The sequence below is a fragment of the Macrobrachium rosenbergii genome, chromosome 12, assembly GCF_040412425.1.
Source record: "Macrobrachium rosenbergii isolate ZJJX-2024 chromosome 12, ASM4041242v1, whole genome shotgun sequence".
NCBI classification, from domain to species: Eukaryota; Metazoa; Arthropoda; class Malacostraca; order Decapoda; family Palaemonidae; genus Macrobrachium; species Macrobrachium rosenbergii.
In genome coordinates this window covers 26,587,367-26,606,699 of record NC_089752.1, presented here as the reverse complement: position 1 = coordinate 26,606,699, position 19,333 = coordinate 26,587,367, and the positions used below count along the sequence as shown (strand labels likewise).

The window sequence follows — 19,333 nt, the reverse complement described above, 5'->3', positions numbered from 1 at the left end:
GCAAGAAACTTCTGAGTAAAGTAAGTACTGTAACATAAATTGGAAATCTTTTATGTGTGTACGGGGTCAAATAAATCAAGATGTTAGACCTTTATCATGAAATATATAACAATGCACTTTATGTAACTGGATTTAAAATAGCAAAGGTTATAAGGTATTTATTTTTTACTTTAAGCAGTACGCAAAGTGAACATGTTTTTTTCATATTATGTAAAATTTAATAAGGTAGTTGCAGTTGCCATTTTTAAAGGCGGTACCTCAAAACGACCTATGGTCAAATTTAGGGTTTTCATGAAAACTTGAGCGTATAACCTTTCAGTTGATGTAGTACACTACACTGATATGAATTTTATTTATTCTCATGCCTTTTTTTCCACTGTTAATTTTCTTTTTTTAGACTAGACTGTTTTAGAATGCACAGGGTCTGAAAAAAAAGACGGGGTTTGAAAAGGCTGCGCTTTTTACAATGTTTGTACAGAAGCAAACAGGAAGGTAATTTCTTTTTTTTTATTTGTAATTGACTTTTCGTCGGACTCTCTCTCTCTCTCTCTCTCTCTCTCTCTCTCTCTGCATGAGTTTTTTTTTTTTGCTAACCTTAGGCGCATGTGAAAGCATGAGTCAGTTTTCGAATATAAAAATTGCTAATGCCTGTTCGTTTTGCCTTCCTTTGGATGTGGTCAGTTAGCTTGTTGCTATAAAGGAGTATTCGTTTCTGCCGTAAGCCCTGACAAGTGAATTAAAGCCGAAGAGGGATCGTCGGTCAGTCTCCATCGGCAAAGGCATGACTTACAAACTGTGATTACGTGCCGCAATGTTATCTTGGCCAGCGAGTGCATGTTTACACCGTGGTGATAAAGATGTCCAGGGACGTGAGCGTGGAGATTTGTAATAACTCGACAAATAGCCAATATGTGTACTTTCTTTTGAGACCTGCCGATTATATGTATGCTTTCCTGTATCGTGACAATGATCTTACTTTAAGTAACACAGATAGCAAGTGTTTGATTGTGTTTTATTAAAACCTTAAACTAAATAGCCAACTGGCCTAATATCGGAAATGTTATTTTTTATAGTGAGTTTCGTTTCTGTTTCCGGAGATGAGTGCCTGATAATGCTTTGGGCTGCAAAAGAGAAGAAAATAGGGTGTAGGCTACCATCTTGTGGTATCATCTTCAGATTGACATGGCAGTTATACCACATTAAGAATAACAGGTTTGACCTTTAAATGTCAAGGTCACTCGTCCTCGATGATTGAAATACTATATAGCCAATTGCTTAATTTGGAGAATCCTTTTCTTGCTAAATCACCCAGTATTCTTGAAACCTCCCTTGCTGTGTAAGAGTTCAAGATACAGTATTTATTCTTTCTGTTCGTTTTCCCATTTTGAGTGAAGGTGGAAGTTCAAAATGCCCAATTTACGTAGGCCTGGGTAAAATAGGATGTCTCTGTAGCCTAACTTTGGAGAGAACTTTGGGTGGAAGGATGTTTAATTACCAAAAGTTAGGTAGTGGGCTGTTTAAATGGCCATAGTGAGGGGAGGATGTTAAAATGTCCACTATAGGGAGAGAGGAAGGATGTTAAATTGATCCAGGTAACACGCTATACATTCAAGAAGTACACACACACACACACACACACACACACACACACACACACACACACACACACACACACACACACATATATATATATATATATATATATATATATATATATATATATATATATGTATATGCAGTAGCCCAGCATTCAGGGTTTAAATAAAAATGTCGCTGATGCCCCGTGTTATTTCTCTTTCTGGAGCCTCTTCCTGTTAAAGAAGACGGCTTAATGTTGAAAAAATTATATAGGCCTACATACATTCATGATATATATATATATATATATATATATATATATATATATATATATATATATATATAGAGAGAGAGAGAGAGAGAGAGAGAGAGAGAGAGAGAGAGAGAGAGAGCTAGCCTGTATCCTCTTAAACTCACAAATATAGCCATGCACAAAGCTTTCGTAGAGTTTTACAAGTGAACTTGTATATGCAGTGTAAATCATGAAACCTGGGTCTGAGATTGAATATTATTACTTCAATTTTTTTTCTTTAATTATTGGGAAGAATTGGCCATGCTATAGGCTATATATTTTGCTATAAGAAAACAGCCAGTACATGCAAATTCTGTGACTCGCACGTTAGGCTCTTAAGACTTCACTTAGTAAAACAATAGTGATTTGCACAAGTATTTCATTTTCCGTGGCGTTGTTAATCGTAATGTCTCTAATGTTGTGTTGATCATTACTGTGATTCCACTGTCAGCATTTAGAAAAAAAAAAATAAAGAATAATTAGTCGCCTCTGTAATGCTTGTGGTTTGACGTGAAGCTCTCGCCTGACGACCTCTCAACCACAGGCCTAGCGGATGTGGGCGACAGACGTCGTCAGACCTAAAGCTGTTATTTAGGGGTTATTTTTGTAAGGGCTGAGAGGTCACACAGCCGACTCCTCGTCAACTCATTTGCAACTTCATTAGCTCACGTTCGCTCGTATTTCTGATGATGACAGTGATTTAAATTATTATAATTGAGGTTCCTTTTTCATTTTTTATCATTACCATCATCGCTATTAGAGGTTTCTTTGTACTACCTCTTTACAAAGATTACCCTGCAAAAGAGTGCATGAAAGCAATCTCTTAACTGTGCAGATTCATGTCCTCTTGGGCAAACTCTTCATTAAGGAATGAGAGCTTACCCAAAGTGTGTTTGCATTCGAAACCAAGAAGATCTGTGTCGTGAAGAGAGAAAGTTGATTCGCCTGTTTTCTGTAGATTAAAGTAATTTTCCCGTTTGTTTGCATATATTTTAAGCAGTTTAATATTTGTTTGCTCACACAGCATGGGCTTCGCTTTGCCGAGCAAATACATTTCATTATTGCAAACACGCTTGCTTCCACTCTTAAGGTATGTGCTTGTGTGCTGATCAAGGGAGGATTTGAAGAGCTTTTTATGTTTCTCTAATCGTACCAAATGCTCTGATTTGTTTTATCATGAATATCTCCGTACAGTAATGACTTCTCTATTAATTTTGTTAACGTAATAAATCAATTTAATTGTATAAATTCTGGAATATTTAGTGTCCATAGCCGTTGCTGGTATCAACACTTGCTAATATCTAGTCATCATACAGGTGGACAGTGTGTTTAGATTTTTTTCAAATCAAGCCCCTCTTTTCTTGCAAAATACTGTACCATCGAGTTTTCCCGAAATACTTTCCAAGAGACCTACTCTGAGACTGGTTTTATTCTCGTGATGCTTATTGGGGCATCTTGGGAACATCATTTGTACTTGTCGTTAAATGTTGAGGATTTTTTTCACATGTGGTACAGAAGTAGTAGCCTAATTGTCGCTGTGCAAAGGAAATGAAAATAAATTGATTGATTGTAATGTAATAAAGATTGTTAAACCCACCAAAGGTGAAAAACATCGACACATTTAAATGCGAATAAAGAATATATAATCTCAAAGGAACAAATATTTTCAGCACAGTATAAGAGGAAATAACTGCTTATACCAGAACACCTCAGCCTCTTTAAGACGTTTGGGATAATGCTGTAGTAAGGTTATGGCCTGGAAGGCTATGAATAATTGAACAGAACTCTGGGAAGCTCCGGGAAACAGGTAAAATTTAGATGTTATTCATCGGGTTATGTCTTATTCGATTTCGTTTTAGCCGAATGATTTCTGTTGTTCAATGAGACTGTTTGGAGAGGGGGAGAGAGACAGTGCCTTACAAAAAGCCGTTACCATTTATTGATTTACGAATCGTAGGTGTGACATCGTTTGTGTTAGGCAGTATCGAAAATGAGTGATGTGGGTTTATTTTTATCCTCGCCTGTTTGCTGTTACGGAGACTTTTAGGCCTAGCCTATTCTCCTTTATTATTTTCCCAAATTTCCGTAAGTTTAATGCCAAAGGTTAAGAAATAATGGAATAAATTAAATGTAGAAAATTTTTTTTATAATCAAATCCCATTGCATTTAAATAGGTGCTCCTTAAAGTCTTGAGTTTACGACTCAGTGGAGTTTACCGTTCATTTCCCGTATTTATTAAAACTGGATTTCCTCAAGTTTTTCATTCTCGAGATACTGGGGTTTGGGGTAGGTCTACAAGTTTTTGTGTACTCATTGGTATTATTATTTCACCGGATCCAGAACAGTTGTTCAGACGCGCTATTTTTTGCCGAAGTACAGTAGATAGAAATTCACATTAGACGTTCCAGTGATGTAGTATTGTCTAAGTTTTCCCGTTCCACCAAAATAATATCCTCATTACGCAATAAAGAATTTATAACAGTTTGCTTTTGAGTTTCATGTTTCTATAATGTTATTCGATAAATTAACATTTAGTTAAGGAAAATCAAGGACTCAGGTCTTGAAATTTCTACAATATACTTTAGAGAACGTGATAGGCTTCCATCTTACTCTACGTGAAAAGTTGCAGTTTCTAAAGGTTATAATTTTATTTCATTTTATTATTTATGTAATCGTTTTTAACGATTGTTGCCACTTTTTGTGAATGAGGAACGATTAGTTTGTAAGCATATAATACCCAAGGTCACTTTAACATGCTTCAGTACTGAGAACAGAACTGACATGTTTCCATGGCTGAGTAACCTTACCATCAAGATTTCAGTGGTTAGAAGTGATTGAAAATGTTAAGGAAGAAAATTTCACCGGTTAGGATTTATTATTGCAGTCATTTGGAAAGCGGAAACCTCTGGTTCTAACCATGATTTTTGCCCTGGTATAAAATTACCTTTTAAGCCTAAAAATATTAGACCAAGCCAAATGCTAAAAGTATCAGTAAGCATTAGGCCTACACTTTGATAACAGGAAAAGCCCTATTTTCTAGTAGCCTAGGGGAAAGCCTCGATAATCATTATCATTAAGCCTTTTTTAATGGTGAACAGACATGAAATAAATTAAGATATTTTGGGCGTCATACTCATAAAATGGTAGTTTCTACTCACTGTACAGAGTCTTATGTTGTTTACTTTCAAGACGCTGAAGTGAAAAGTACCATTCATTACCTCCAAGGATGCGACAAAGTAATTATGTTTGTTAGTGGGATTACGCAGAAAGTTATGAGTAGATTATTACCAAAATTTGACCGAATATAACTAGTTGTTAGTGGTGACTGGGTCGGAGATACATAGTTGTGGTGTTTAATAAGATTGTTATACATTTTTGTTTCGAGAATGTTATTGTATATGTGGGATCTCTCTATTATGGTTTTCGTAACTGGTAAATCTTCTCTTTCCAGAATGACCCATTAATTTAACCACTATTAAAATGAGGTCGATACATATAGCCTAGATGTAGAAAAGGTAGATATCGAGTCTGGTACCATTTGTAGGTAAATGGTCGTGCAAGTGAGACTAAAGGCAAAGTAATCTTACCATATTGGATGCGTAAGAATAACCAGGATTGTACTCTATTAATCCTGAGAATAACAAGATCCTCTAAAAGGCACATGTTTTAATGATCCGATTTCATCGAAGTTGATGTAAACCAAAATATAAATGAAAAAAGGTGTAGCCTAATTCTAGTGAACTGGATTTTATTTTTGCCAGTTTTGACCTACATTAGTAATCATCTGAGTTCATTTCCAAAGAAGAAATCGTGATGAGACCACGCCATGCATGATTTAATTTCCATTTCGAGAATGACTAAGTCCGCTTGGTTGAACATTGCAAAACTTTTTATTTTTTATTTTCACATATTCATCATGTTGCTATGAGAAAGAGAGAAAGAGAAATTAAAGCTATAATTACGGTAATCTTTTAAAACTCCTTAGTAAATATTTTGATTCTCTGCCTCGGCGTTTGATGTCATTGATATTCCTAAAAACTGGAATGGATATTCGCAGAATAATGCACGAGGTTTGATCTCATAACTGTTATACTTCTGCTGATGTTATCTGTTAGATATTTCACACACACACACAGACACACACACAGAGAGAGAGAGAGAGAGAGAAGTGGGTGGACTGAAGGGAAACCTTCAAACTCTCACTTTCCCTTGTGAGTCATGACCGAAATCGCAGCTGAGGTCAAGACCACCTTTACAACCGTTCCGTCCGTTGTTCAAAGTTGGCGAGATGATGAGGTTTTCTCTTGTAGCCTCATCGCTTTCACAGACGCGAACGAATTACTGCCTTTGTCCTTCTTACCTTATACTGTCTACGTGACCTAGTTTCCAGATTTTTACTGTAGTTTTCCGTTAATTTCGGTTAGCCATTGCTTTGAATAATTATACCGTTGTGCTCGTCTCAGGAAATCAGATTTCTTATGGAATATCTGGTGGTGGTTCAGTCTAAAGTATCGTACAACGAATTTCGAAGATTCTGAGCGGCTAAGTATTTGGGGTTGGCAATGACTCATTATACATGTCAATTTTCGTTTTATCTCAACTTTTGTTATTGGTTCACGGTGTTAATTTACCTTACAATTAGCGTTACATGTATAGAAAAATTTGTCTGTTGGTTTGTTTGAATAGAATTCTTTTAGTTTTCTTCCTTTTGTCATTTACTGTTAACTCTGGATTCGGCGGACTTAAAATTTCTCCTTTGACTTAACCTCTTCAATACCAGTCTCTCTTTTTTACCCCCCGGTTTCTCTCTTCCTTTGTGGGTCACTTCAGGCAGGATTAACACACTTAGATTCTCCTGCCCTGGTGCTGGTCATCAGTCCGTTATTTCCTTACCCTCTCCTCCCATCTCTCTTCACCCTGCCCCCTCTCTCCCTCCCCTAGCCACAGGGTTGTTTTCTTCCCTCACAAGCCATGCGGGCCTTCCCCCCATCCTCCCATCCTTCTCCCAACTTCTCGTCTTTCCCTCCACTCTCAGTGTACCCCACAACCACCCACGTTGGCCTCTCGGCGCTTGCGATCAAGAGACTCTCTGTTCTGGTGTACAACCGTATCACCTCAGCGCTTATTGGGTAGGGTCTTGCCCTCCGGGGTTAGGGGTCACTAGGGGACTCCCTTTGGCTGTACCAGTTCCCTTCTCTTCTCTTTCCCATGGGTGGGGTGGGATCGTGGGAGGGAAACCAAAGGTGTGTTTTCCAAAGGCACGGCTTGAAGGAGCCCTCTATCATGTGTTTGTTGATTCTGTTTTCTTCAAATTATGGCATGTCTTGCTCTTGTGTGTCCCTTAGTTTCATATAATTTGTCATTTATCATTAACCAAAGTAAGCACTGAAATCAGATAAAGTACAAGAAGGTTTCATATAGTATGAATGTATGTAGCCTACGTACAATGGAACACAATTCAGTGCGTGGTCCGTCTGGACCGTGATTCAGTGTTACCAAGTAATATTTTGATAATTTTTAAGTTGACTTGTGGTTTGTCTGTGCTGGACTGGTTGAACCATTTCTAGATATATTTATCTTAAATTTCTTCTTGAAGTCCGAGAAGTTGGTTGGCATAGATTAACCTGGATACATGCCCCCACTGGTCCCTTCAAAGCGGACCGCGTGTGTGGGTAAGGTGTGAAAGAGAACAGGGTACCTCTGGATTTATCTACAAATACAGTCCAAAATTTCGAGAAAAGTATACGCACTGGTATCATTCATTAGAAGGTACAATGCATTCGTCACTCTATTAGCCTATGTACTATGTCACAGTTCTTCGCATGTTTTGAGCTAGTTACCATATGCATAGGCTACTGTTGCAAAGATGGCTGATGTTTTGATGAACAGGTTGTATGATGATGTATAGGTTTGCGTCACTTAGGGTATACTTGTAGAACAGTTGACTTTACATACCTGCTGGGTAGGTCAGTAAATAGGAAGTACAGAAGAGGTCAAGCTTGACGAATGGGAAGGTAATCCTCATCACCTATATATGTGGAAATCGCAGGGAATTGAATTTCTCTCACAGGACCAGGTGAAGACAAACTCGTGACAAGAAGGATTGCGTAAAAATTGCTAGTTAATTAACACACAAAGGACTTGAGAAGACATCGTTTCTCGTGCATAGGAGAGAGAGAGAGAGAGAGAGAGAGAGAGAGAGAGAGAGAGAGAGAGAGAGAGAGAGAGTCACTGTAAACACTTGTTGAGTTGCGGTGATGGAGTGCATCCTTGTCTCTCTCGTTGCCAGTGGTGACGTAATTTTTCACTGTTGTCATTCATAGCAAATGCAAAACTGCATTCAGAGGAAACAATGGTTTCATCAACACTGAAAACGCAGTCACAACACATTTAAAATGTGTACATTTACAGAGTTGTTGTCATTACAGTTCCACAAAGCGAATGTAAGAGCGCTGATGAACGATACTCATGTAAAAAGTGATTAACGATGCAGAAGACATACAATTTATGATCGATAAAGTAAAAAGAATTTACTGTTATACACTGCCTCAAATGGGCGGTAATGCGAATTTTTTATCATAACTTCCAGTGAGGTGATTTTAAAGATTTTAATGAATGATTTATTATGGACGTTTCATTAAGCTTTGTACATTTACTTATAACAAGTATTTGTTTTAGGTGTCTGTAACTTTGATGTTGTAACGTCAGTCAAACAACGACTCTTCTTCTACTGTACAACTTCCGTTAAACTCTGTAGAATCTTACTGTGTAACTTCCGTTAAACTCTGTACCCGAAGGTTTCGTAAATAACCTCGACTTGATTCATGGTGCAATATGATGTTACTGTGAATTTATGGCGTGGAAAACAAAGCACCCTCAACGTCCTCGAGAGTAAAATGAACTTTGCTGCCCACGAGAAAATCCCAGCCTTCCCTTGTAGGTAGGCTAATTTAAGACAATCTCTTGCCGTTAAAAACCCCTAATAAAAGCATGAACGTGCTTGTCAGATGGAATCATTTATTAACGGAAAATCAGTACAATATGCCGTTACAGGTGTCTTACTACAATCAAGCAGTTCAGGCACTGGTCGATTTACTGAATGTCACACACAGTTATGATGCGTACTTTACACACACACACACACACACACACACACACACACACACACACACATAATTATACGGTATAGGCTATATATATATATATATATATATATATATATATATATATATATATATATATATATATATATATATATACACATATATACTTGAGATATATTTGTGAAAATTTATGACTTGATGTTTATATGACGGTCTGATGTGATATTGAATAATTTTCGAAAAACAAAAACAAGAGTTGTTAATGCAGTTTTGCATTTGCTGTATAGTCCCCCAAATCACTAGACGTTGCCAGACGAAGATAAGTTGTTTGAAGAAGTGATATCATATATTATGTGAGGTGTGTCTCTTGAACTGACTGGAATTCGATTGCTTCCACATTCAGCTACGCACCAGTTAGAGATTATAATGTAAAATGTTTTTTTTATCGACAGTTGGAAAAACCAACAACAAAATCATTCTTTGCCATGAAAAATGTCACCATAGTTATGCAAGAAAACTCCTGCGGTTGCTGCTTTTGTGTAACGGGTTGGCAGTTGCAAATAGATGTATGATGATTGGTTGGTTTGACGGTGAATAATTGTGTCGTGAAGCAAAGGGTGGAGCTACTTTTACGGTTGAGTTTTTTGAGAGAGGAGAATCGCTCCAAGATTTCAATGTTTGCAGCGATGACGTTTGTGAGCGTTTTAACCGATCTTAGGCAAGAGGGGGTTTGTAATTTAACTGTAAGAATTGAGCTCGATTCAAGAATAAGTTTCATTTTACGGGAAAATTAATAATGTTACAAAATTTACAGTGTTATTTTTAAAAAAAGGAGGTATTGGTTTTACACAAGAAAACGTTCCTCCTGCATGTTCGGTATCGCAAGTAGCCTATGTGACATTTTTGGGGTGTTTTATATAAATGGAAAATAAAAATAGATTTTCATGTTCGCATGTGTGTTTTCTTGATCGTTACGATTTGTATCCACGCTTTCAAGACAAAGTAGTAAAAGCCAATATGGGTACCGTATCAAAATGCAATTTATGTTGTCATACCTTGTAAATGTATTTAGAATAATTTCGTATTCTGAGTCTCCTTACATTAGTAATTGATTTCTTCTTGAAGGTCACATTTTCCTTCATAGGATACCACCATTTGAGCACAGGGGCTTAGGTACGTTAGGAGGAAAACCTTGGACTTTTCGCTGTAACATATTTTAACATTTCCCTTTCTTTTATTCTGCCATCACTTTACTGTTGCGTTCCCTCGCCATTTCCATTCTCTGCTTGCGGCTAGACTTGGCCTCGTTCAAAGTTCGTATTTTGAAAGGAAGCTTGCATTTGGATATCTCTCTCTCTCTCTCCGTGTTATCTTTCAGTCTCTATCAGTTGTTTACTCTGTATGGTGAGACTTTTGCAGGCCATTAATGGTCTCGGATGTCAAATGGTGCTTTGCCTCTTCCCCCACTCTCGAGGTCCCGCGGTCTGTTGATGTAAAGAAATAGAAGGCCGGTTATTTCCTAATGTATGAGTATGAAGTGTTGGAAATGAATGCTTTTGGTTCCGGGACAAACTTGAACGGCTGGTTTTGATTTCTTATTTTAGAATCATGATCCGTGAGTTTCGCTTCGTAGCTGTCTGCCTTCACAACTACTTTTTCCTTGGGAAGATTTTAATTTTTTTTTTTTAGGTCATTCCAGTTATCGACGTGTACTGATGTAAACAGGTAGACTGAAACGTAAAGGTGTCTCCAATTATGCGACTTAGTGGAAAGAATAACTAGGCTTAATCAATAATAATGTGATAAATTGTAATTTCGTAGTTTCTGTGTGTGTGTGGAAAACTTTAGATAGCTGCCAAAGTTGTCTCCAATTATGCCACGTAGTGGAAAGAATAACTAGGCTTAAATTAAAAAATAACAATGTGATAAATTGTAATTCTCTCTCTCTCTCTCTCTCTCTCTCTCTCTCTCTCTCTCTCTCTCTCTCTGTGTGTGTGTGTGTGTGTGTGTGTGTGTGTGTGTGTGAAAACTTTAGATAGCTGCCAAAAGGCATAAAAATCATAAAGAACAGGTAGACGGGATAAGACCAAAAAACTGTGTTTAACATCCCCACTAAACCGAGTGAAAGAAGCTTTAAGTAATTTTCATGTATGGGTGTGTATTTCCTTATTCGGGTTAATCCATCACAGTGATGGCGAAGTCACGTATGTCGAACGTCAGGAGAAGACGTTGAGGTATCGCCCATAGATTAGAGCCTTGCGTGTGTTAAGGATTATTGTTTGGTCCTTTAGTTTCTGTAGGACTTGTCTGGTAGAAAGCGCTGGTGTTTAATCTTCTTGGTATAGGCTAAGTTTCTGTACCTTGCTGCGTTTAAATTTATCAGTTGTCTGTTGTAGGCTATATGTGATTGTGCTTTAGAACTTATAATTTTTCGTATCTTTAGACCCGAGCCATTTTCCATTGTCTTGTTCACGGTCGAAGCCTATGAAGTCAGTTTGCATTAAACTGTAGCCTTAACGAGGATAACAAATTCATATAAGATGTTGAAGAAACGTTACAAAGAATTATCCGTTGCACATTTTTTTTCTTGCGCTTACGTGTGTTGTTTCTTACTTCTGTTTATTTGGATCTTGACTTATAACCGGGAATTTACTGCCTCCTTTTTAGGGTAGATATAAGGACACACCCAACATCAGACTTCATCTCAGTGATACCTTTCCACTGATTGTCATATGGAGTAAGAGACGTTAGTCCCTATAGGCTATCGGTTTGATTCAACAGTAAATTGTCTCAGTATCCGACAGTCCAAGCCAAAGGCATTCCGACCCCAAGCATGACGGGAATGTCCCGTGCTAATCTGGTTTCATGTCTGATCGCCTTAGGAGCTGACTCTAAGATGATTTTCGTAATATAAGATTGCTCAGATTTAGCGTGATTCAGTTAAGTTATCCTTTGGGAGCAGTTATATCAAACTGTTTAGTGTTAATTACGACCTTTTATATAAGAGTGCACCATAAACTTGGTCCTTAATGAGAGTAAGACTTGAACGAGTTTCTCTGTATTCAGAGACAATCCTTAAGAGTTGCTAGTACTCATATATTAGAGAGAAGTGAAGCTAAGGTTGATAGTGGATAAAAGAATCTAGGGGGAAATTGAGGAAGGTGCCTTGTGTGACAAAAGAATGCCAAATAAACAGAATATCAGATCATTGATGATGTATGGTTCATTGGGCATAAAGAAGGACGGAACAGAAGATAGAGTGAAAAGAAATGAGGACGCTGAGGTAAATTTTGGGGATCTTGCCGTGTGAGAGGCTTGTAAATGAAGACATTAAAATTGCTGCTTGCTCAAGATAACTGACATTATAAGAGAGTCCAAACTGAGATGGTACTTTTTTAGGGTGAGGACGCTGTTTTCAATAGAAACAGTTGAAGAAGAGGCGTCACGGCAACCGACCCCTTAGCTTCGGGGTAACGGTGGTGGTGAAGGTACACAGTTTCAGATAATTTACAAACCGCAGGAAAGTGTATATCTAAACGGTTTTTTTTTTGGTAAATATTTACATTACTTATGGGAGGTGTAACATTAAAATTGATATTCAATACATACCGGTACTGTATACTTGCTTGGCAGAGCGATTATTTGAAGAGGTATGTTTTTGCAATATCTCCTCTCCTGTGTTCGATTTAACGGCCCCGTTCGATATATAGCCTACATATTACATGAGTATCTCTTTTTATACGTTATAGAAAGCTTAGCATTTACTTATATATACACACACACATATATATATATATATATATATATATATATATATATATATGCACAATATGGACGAAACCGGTCAGTACCACATCCTGTTTAAATTTTCATTGTGGTATATATATATATATATATATATATATATATATATATATATATATATATATATATATATATATATATATATATATATACACACACACACACACACACACACTCTCTCTCTCTCTCTCTCTCTCTCTCTCTCTCTCTCTCTCTCTCTCTCTCTCTCTCTCTCTCTATATATATACCATAAGGAAAATTCAAATAGGATGGTACTGACCGGTTTCGTCCATTAATTCTGCCCCTCTCAGGAATCGAACCCTGCGATGCGAACGTCTTATGCATTGGAGTATATAGCCTATATCGAAGCTCCTTTCCACCTTAGTATTATCTTCGCTTTTACTAACATTATTGCGAACGGCCAGGCTGTTTTCTATTTTGGCGTTTGGTTTGTAAATTATAGCTTTCATAGTGAATCGATTTATTTATTTTGCGGTAAAGTATCTCGGGGGGATGTTCTGCTGAAGTCTTGCCGAGTTTGCTTCTGCAAAATGTAAGCTAATATTGCAACAGTGGTTAGTGTACTGAAGTGCACATAATGGCAAGAGCTCTGTCGACATACTAAAAGCTCTAAAAAAAATAAAACTCTCTCTCTCTCTCTCTCTCTCTCTCTCTGTCTCTCTCTCTCAGATTCCGAGTACCAGCTTAAATCACCATTAAGTCAGTTTGCTCAGTTGTTTTTTAAGGCAATTGATAAGGAAAAGACGTCACAACATTTTTCAACTATATATGTCGTCTTTGGATGACTTGGAACAAAGCCAGGGTAATTTTTAAAACTTGAATCAAAGGACTCCTTTATAAATTTTTTAAAAAGCTCTTTTCATATTGCGTTTTACTGAGTAAGTTTTTGTGTTCATGTTTTATTTCCATTAATTTACTTTTATTTTTCCAGTTAAGCAAAAAAATTGATAAGTATTACATTATCTATTTTTTATGTTAGTTATAACTAACAGGAAGTCGTTCTTATTGAAGCTTTTGCCGTTATTTCACGTACACTTCTTTCTCCCTAGGGGATGTTGCTTGTGAGAGCTTTAACCTTCAGGTTTTGGGGGAGTCTTTTGGGCGAGGTTGCTAGCCACATGCCATTTTATACTATAACTTCAACCCACCACAGTCGACTAACCACTTTCATAAAATGAAACATAATCGTTGCTAATGTCGACGGAGGCATGGGGTGTTTTTTTTTTTTATTTTTTAGGGAAATTCTGTGTTGTTTCACCTTGCCAGATGTTGATCTCACTAGGCTACTTGCCAGTGAAAAGAGTTGATAATTATATATACTGTATATATATAATTTTATAATATTTATACATAATATAAATATTATATATATATATACATATATATATATATATATATATATATATATATATATATATATATATATATATATATATATATATATATAATAATGCAGAACTTCGACAATACCAGGTGTTTCGGACACCTAGGCTACGCAGAAGGCTCGTCAGCAGCATACAGAGCCTTCCATCCAACAGCACTTGCCCCATTCGCTTCTCGCACTCTTGTGCTTCCTGGATGTTAAGGCCTTTCCATTTTGAATGCCTCTCTCAAACCATCTTCCTAATGCTTTGTAGGTGTAACTTTCTCCCTCCCTCCAAACACCTCAGATTTATAATTTATTTTTTTTTCCACTCTGTCGTCTTCCATTTTCTCCACATGACCAAACCATGTAGTAACACTATTAATCCTTTCAATTAAGCTAATATATTATCTTTTCTTGCTCTTTCAGTCCTTCGTAGGTCATATATAGGTCGTAAATAGTTAATCCCAACAACCCCAACGTTTTTGCTCTCCATCATTGAACAAATCCTAATTTCACTTCCATTATTATGTACACAGTATCCAGTTTTCGTCTGTTGTAGATTTTTCTCAGTTCGTTTTCTGCTCATAATTCGAGGTAGGTGAGCTAACGGTTCCCTTTTTGAAGGCGAACATCTTTTTTTCCCATGGTTACTCTCCTTATAGGCTACTTATATTTATACCAAGATATCAGCTGTCATGAATCAGGGTTGCATGTTAGTCTCCTGTAGAATTTTTTGTTTGGCCAGAAATGCTGTAGTAAGATATTCGCAGCAGCTGGTTCAGTAAATCAGTCTGTCCAATCTTTTAACTTGGTGATAATCCGTGCCTGGCTCTTATATATGTAGGCCTATTTGTGTATTTTTAATTTTTAGTATTTTACTTCTTCAGATGTTTTGGTACTTATGTCAGTCGCAATTTTCTCTATATTTATTTTATATAAAGTTCTGTCTATTTTTTGTACGCTTCCCCTTACGTGACCGTATGTGTATATTTTTTTTTATTGTGAATGTTGAGGTAAAGGAATAGATACACCATTACGGAAGGCGGAGAACTTTAATGCATATGTTATTGTCGACAATCCTGTATGTTGCATGACGCAACATAAACAAAACATACTGTAGTTTTAATCCATAATTGTGAGGCTCTTCGGTTAAATGTACTGTAGTTTTCATTTAACAGCATATTGATCCACTGATGGACAGTACTGTAAGTGCTGATATACATCAGTATCTAAAATAACATTTTGCAAAGTGAACTTACTCTCTAAATTGGAGAGCAAGGTGACTACCATCAGTCAAGTGTAAATGATAGGATGGTGCAACATCAGCCATGTTTTTTTTCCCTGGTAAATCTAAGTGCCTTGTAAATACTGGCAGCCTCGTGTTTTTCCGTTTGTGATTCCCAATTCCACAAATATTATTTTTGTAAATAGCTAGCTACATGCCTTTGCCTGTAAAACAAGTCTTTTGCGATGCTTTTCTTGGAGAAATGCTTTACTTTACAGTTTTTGAAAATTATGGGATTGAGACCAAAGCAACATTGCAAAAAAAAAAAAAAAAAAAAACACGGAGATGGCATTTTGCAGCGAGAACTCCGTAACGTTGCGGCTGGTGGTAAAAGTTGTGGTCTGCGTTTCAGATATTGAATTTACGACCATGGAGTTACACAGCATCCCAGACAGCAGCACTAATGCTTATCTCCAGAAGTAACGGGGTTGGTTTTCCTGCAAGGACATTGCTTCATGTTTGTGTTTGTGCTGGATAGGAAGCGTTCTTTCTGTAAGAAACAGTTAATTGTATGTTGATGGCAAGTTTTGCGATAATTTGCTGTAAATCTTTTGTAGTTTAGCAGTTGTCTTATTTTTTCTTGTTTATTCGTTAACGAGTCATTTATGTTTTTATTGGCATGTTTAACAAGGAATTAAATGCATAACAAAGATAAGTAAGCTAATGTAGTGTATTTTACCTGTCACCAATTTTGAGTGATAAATTACGTATATAAAAAAAAGCTTTTGATTCCCCCTTCCCTGTGCCCCGGATACCCGATCCCCGTCGTATTTCCATGTTAGGAAGTGTTAGTCTCCATATTGGACGTTTAAAATGTGATGACACTGAATACAAATGACCAAATTAATAAATTAGCTCCGGAAAGGCACGGTGCGGTGCATTAGAATATTATGATTTCGCTCATTAATGTCACTTGATTAAAATTTCTCTTTTATGAAATTCGAAGGTTTGTCATTACAGCATTTAATTAAATGGTCACAGGAATTTGTAATGTGCGTTTTATTAGGCTGGAGTTTTCAGATGAAAGTTTCGGCATTTTATATTTGGCTTCGTGCTTTTTCATGTTTGTTCGTGGGCTTTTCAGCAGCACTGTTGTTAATAACACACATACACACACACACACACACACACACACACACACACACACACACACATATATATATATATATATATATATATATATATATATATATATATATATATATATATATATAATATGTGTGTGTGTGTGTGTGTGTGTGTGTGTGTGTGTGTGTGTGTGTGGAAACGAACAAATAGGAACGTGTTTCGCAGATATATATATAGTATGTGTATGTGTATGAAAAGTGGTTGCAAAGCTTTTGATGGTACCGACATCATCATTTGTTATAATGCCGTTATTATTGAGAGTGCTCTTTTTCTTCCTCGCTGTTTATGGAATGCAAAGGTGGAAAACAGAAAGAGAACAAAGCGTCCAGGAACCATGATAGGCCTACTCGAAGAGAAACCCAGTCAGGATGTATAATCAGTGACTAATGCGTTTTACTAGTTCTTCTGAAATTTGTTGTAAAATTAGAAGGCCTATGTTTTTATCATGGGTTAACTCCGGCGCTATTTAGTGTTAGAATTAATAAAACAAAATGGGCCGGAAAGAAGCGAGCTGTTGGAATATTGAATATTAGTATACGTCCGATAAGTAATTACCGTTTATCACAGACTGTTACTGTCTTTATGTATATATTTCCGCTGTAAAATTTCGTGTTAGATGGTGCTCATTTTTCGTTAGTTTTCAAGTTACCTTTGAGGGTTGGCAAAGAAGGACCGATCTAAATTTGCTGTCACCTTCAACTTTTCCATAACCATTCTTTTTTTTTTCATCTGTTTGACATTCATCACAGGAACCATATGAAAACTTGGCAGGAACTGAAAAGTTAAAGTATACCTTAGTTTAACTAGACCACTGAGCTGATTAACAGCTCTCCTAAGGCTGGCCCGAAGGATTAGCCTAGACTTATTTTACTTGGCTAAGAACCAATTGGTTACCTAGCAACGGGACCTACAGCTAATTGTGGAATCCGAACCCCATTATACCGAGAAATGAATTTCTATCACCAGAAATAAATTCCACTAATTCTTCATTGGCTGGCCGCAGAATCGAACGCGGGCCCAGCAGAGTGCTAGCCGAACGCGATATCGTCGGCAGGAACTGAAGTGGAGATTGGTCACTCCAGGAGTAAAATCTCTACTATTGAAAACATTCCTCAGTGAGACAGTTAGTTGTGTATCTCCCTCTATAGAAAAAATCACCCTGGTGGTATCACTATATATTAACTGACAAAATAATATGTAGAATGATATCTGGATTTCGACTGTATGGTAAAATATAGACTTTGCAGCCTGGGCCAGTTTCATGTTATTCGAGTAGCTGAGACGAAGCATACCGAACCTGTGAACTTTTCCTTTTATTGCAAGGGGTGATGACACTATGGATGTTACATCCGTCAGGCGACCTCATGAATGTAGCTCTCTCTCTCTCTCTCTCTCTCTCTCTCTCTCTCTCTCTCTCTCTCTCTCTCTCTCTCTCTCTCTCTCCAAAAAAAAAGGCTGATGTTTTCGCAAAAACTTTCGGATGTTATCGAGATGTTTGGGTGTCGGGATGTTCTTTTATAGGTAAAAGTTGAAATTGATGGTGTTTATTCCTTTTTGCGTGCCATTGTGCCTTATCGAGTTCAAACTCATTCATTCACGTAGAACTGTTATTTTACCTACGGCTTTTCTGTTCACTATAATAAGTGTGTAGAGTGCAGGACGCAAATAATATCGCCAACCTTTAACTTTTGACTGGATGGCGTAATATGCATTAACTTATGGGATGTCCGGGCCAAGGTCATACCTGTGAAGAGGTGTGGGCGGGCTCAGGGTTGGGAGTGCCTGCCTGCTTTGCATGATGCGTTGATAATTAGTGTAACATAACATTTTATAGTTCTCATTCGTTGTTCTGTTTTTGTGACGGGGTTAATGAGAAGTAAATTTTCCATATGCTTAGGATTATTGTTAAAAACGCATTATATTAATCTTTTGTGTTCATAAGCAGGTGTAATCTTAATTGTATTTGATTTTTCACGGTTTTTATATTTAGCAGTTTGTAGGCAATTCGCCGTAACTTTCGCATATTGAGCTGTAGCGTTCAAATATCGAATTAATGTTTCTTGGTTATCGTTTGTTATTCTGATTTTTTTTCAAAGATTTTAGTGAATTCCTCAATTATAATTTTTTTCCTTTTTTATGCAGCTTTAAATCTTCGCATTTGAGAAATTAAAATGAAAAGGTTCACTTACCCCGAACCTGTTTGTACAGTGGGACCTCTGCTGGCATGTGTGAAGGGCTTCCGGTTCTCTCGGAATATTGTGGTTGCTTTGAGAACTTTCGAATTCAAATCAAGATTTGCTTGACTGTCTTGTCATCACCAGCTGCCAGGTTTTCGCTCATTACGAATCTTTTCACTTCATTCATCCGAGTGGAATCAAGGCGGTGAAAAAGTCTGACGGTTGGAAAAATTACAGTTGTCAATCAAGATTGCCCCCCCCCCTTTTTTTTCTTTTGGTTATGACTTTTTAGTACTTTCTCCATTAACAACTGCTTCATGTAAAGCTGAGCAAAGAATCGAATTCTGATGAGAAATTGTTTTTAAGAATTCTAAGTTTACTTTCCTTTTGCTGTACCTCCGTTCATATTGTTTCTTCCATCTGACTTTCCACCCTTTCTAATAGTTGTTTCATAGTGCAGCTGCGAGGTTTTCCTCCTGTTACACCCTTCAGACCTTCTTAGTGTCAATATCCCCTTCAGCGCTGAATGACCTCATAGGTCCCAGCGCTTAGCCGTTGGCCTAAATTCTATTTTCTGTT

The 19,333-nt window shown here is 37.1% G+C and overlaps 1 protein-coding gene across 2 annotated transcripts in view; it reads left to right on the top strand.

Moving 5' to 3' along the window:
• LOC136844456 (transmembrane protein 47) overlaps positions 1 to 19,333 on the top strand; it is a 450,890-nt gene that overhangs the window by 2,271 nt on the left and 429,286 nt on the right. The window lies entirely within an intron of this gene.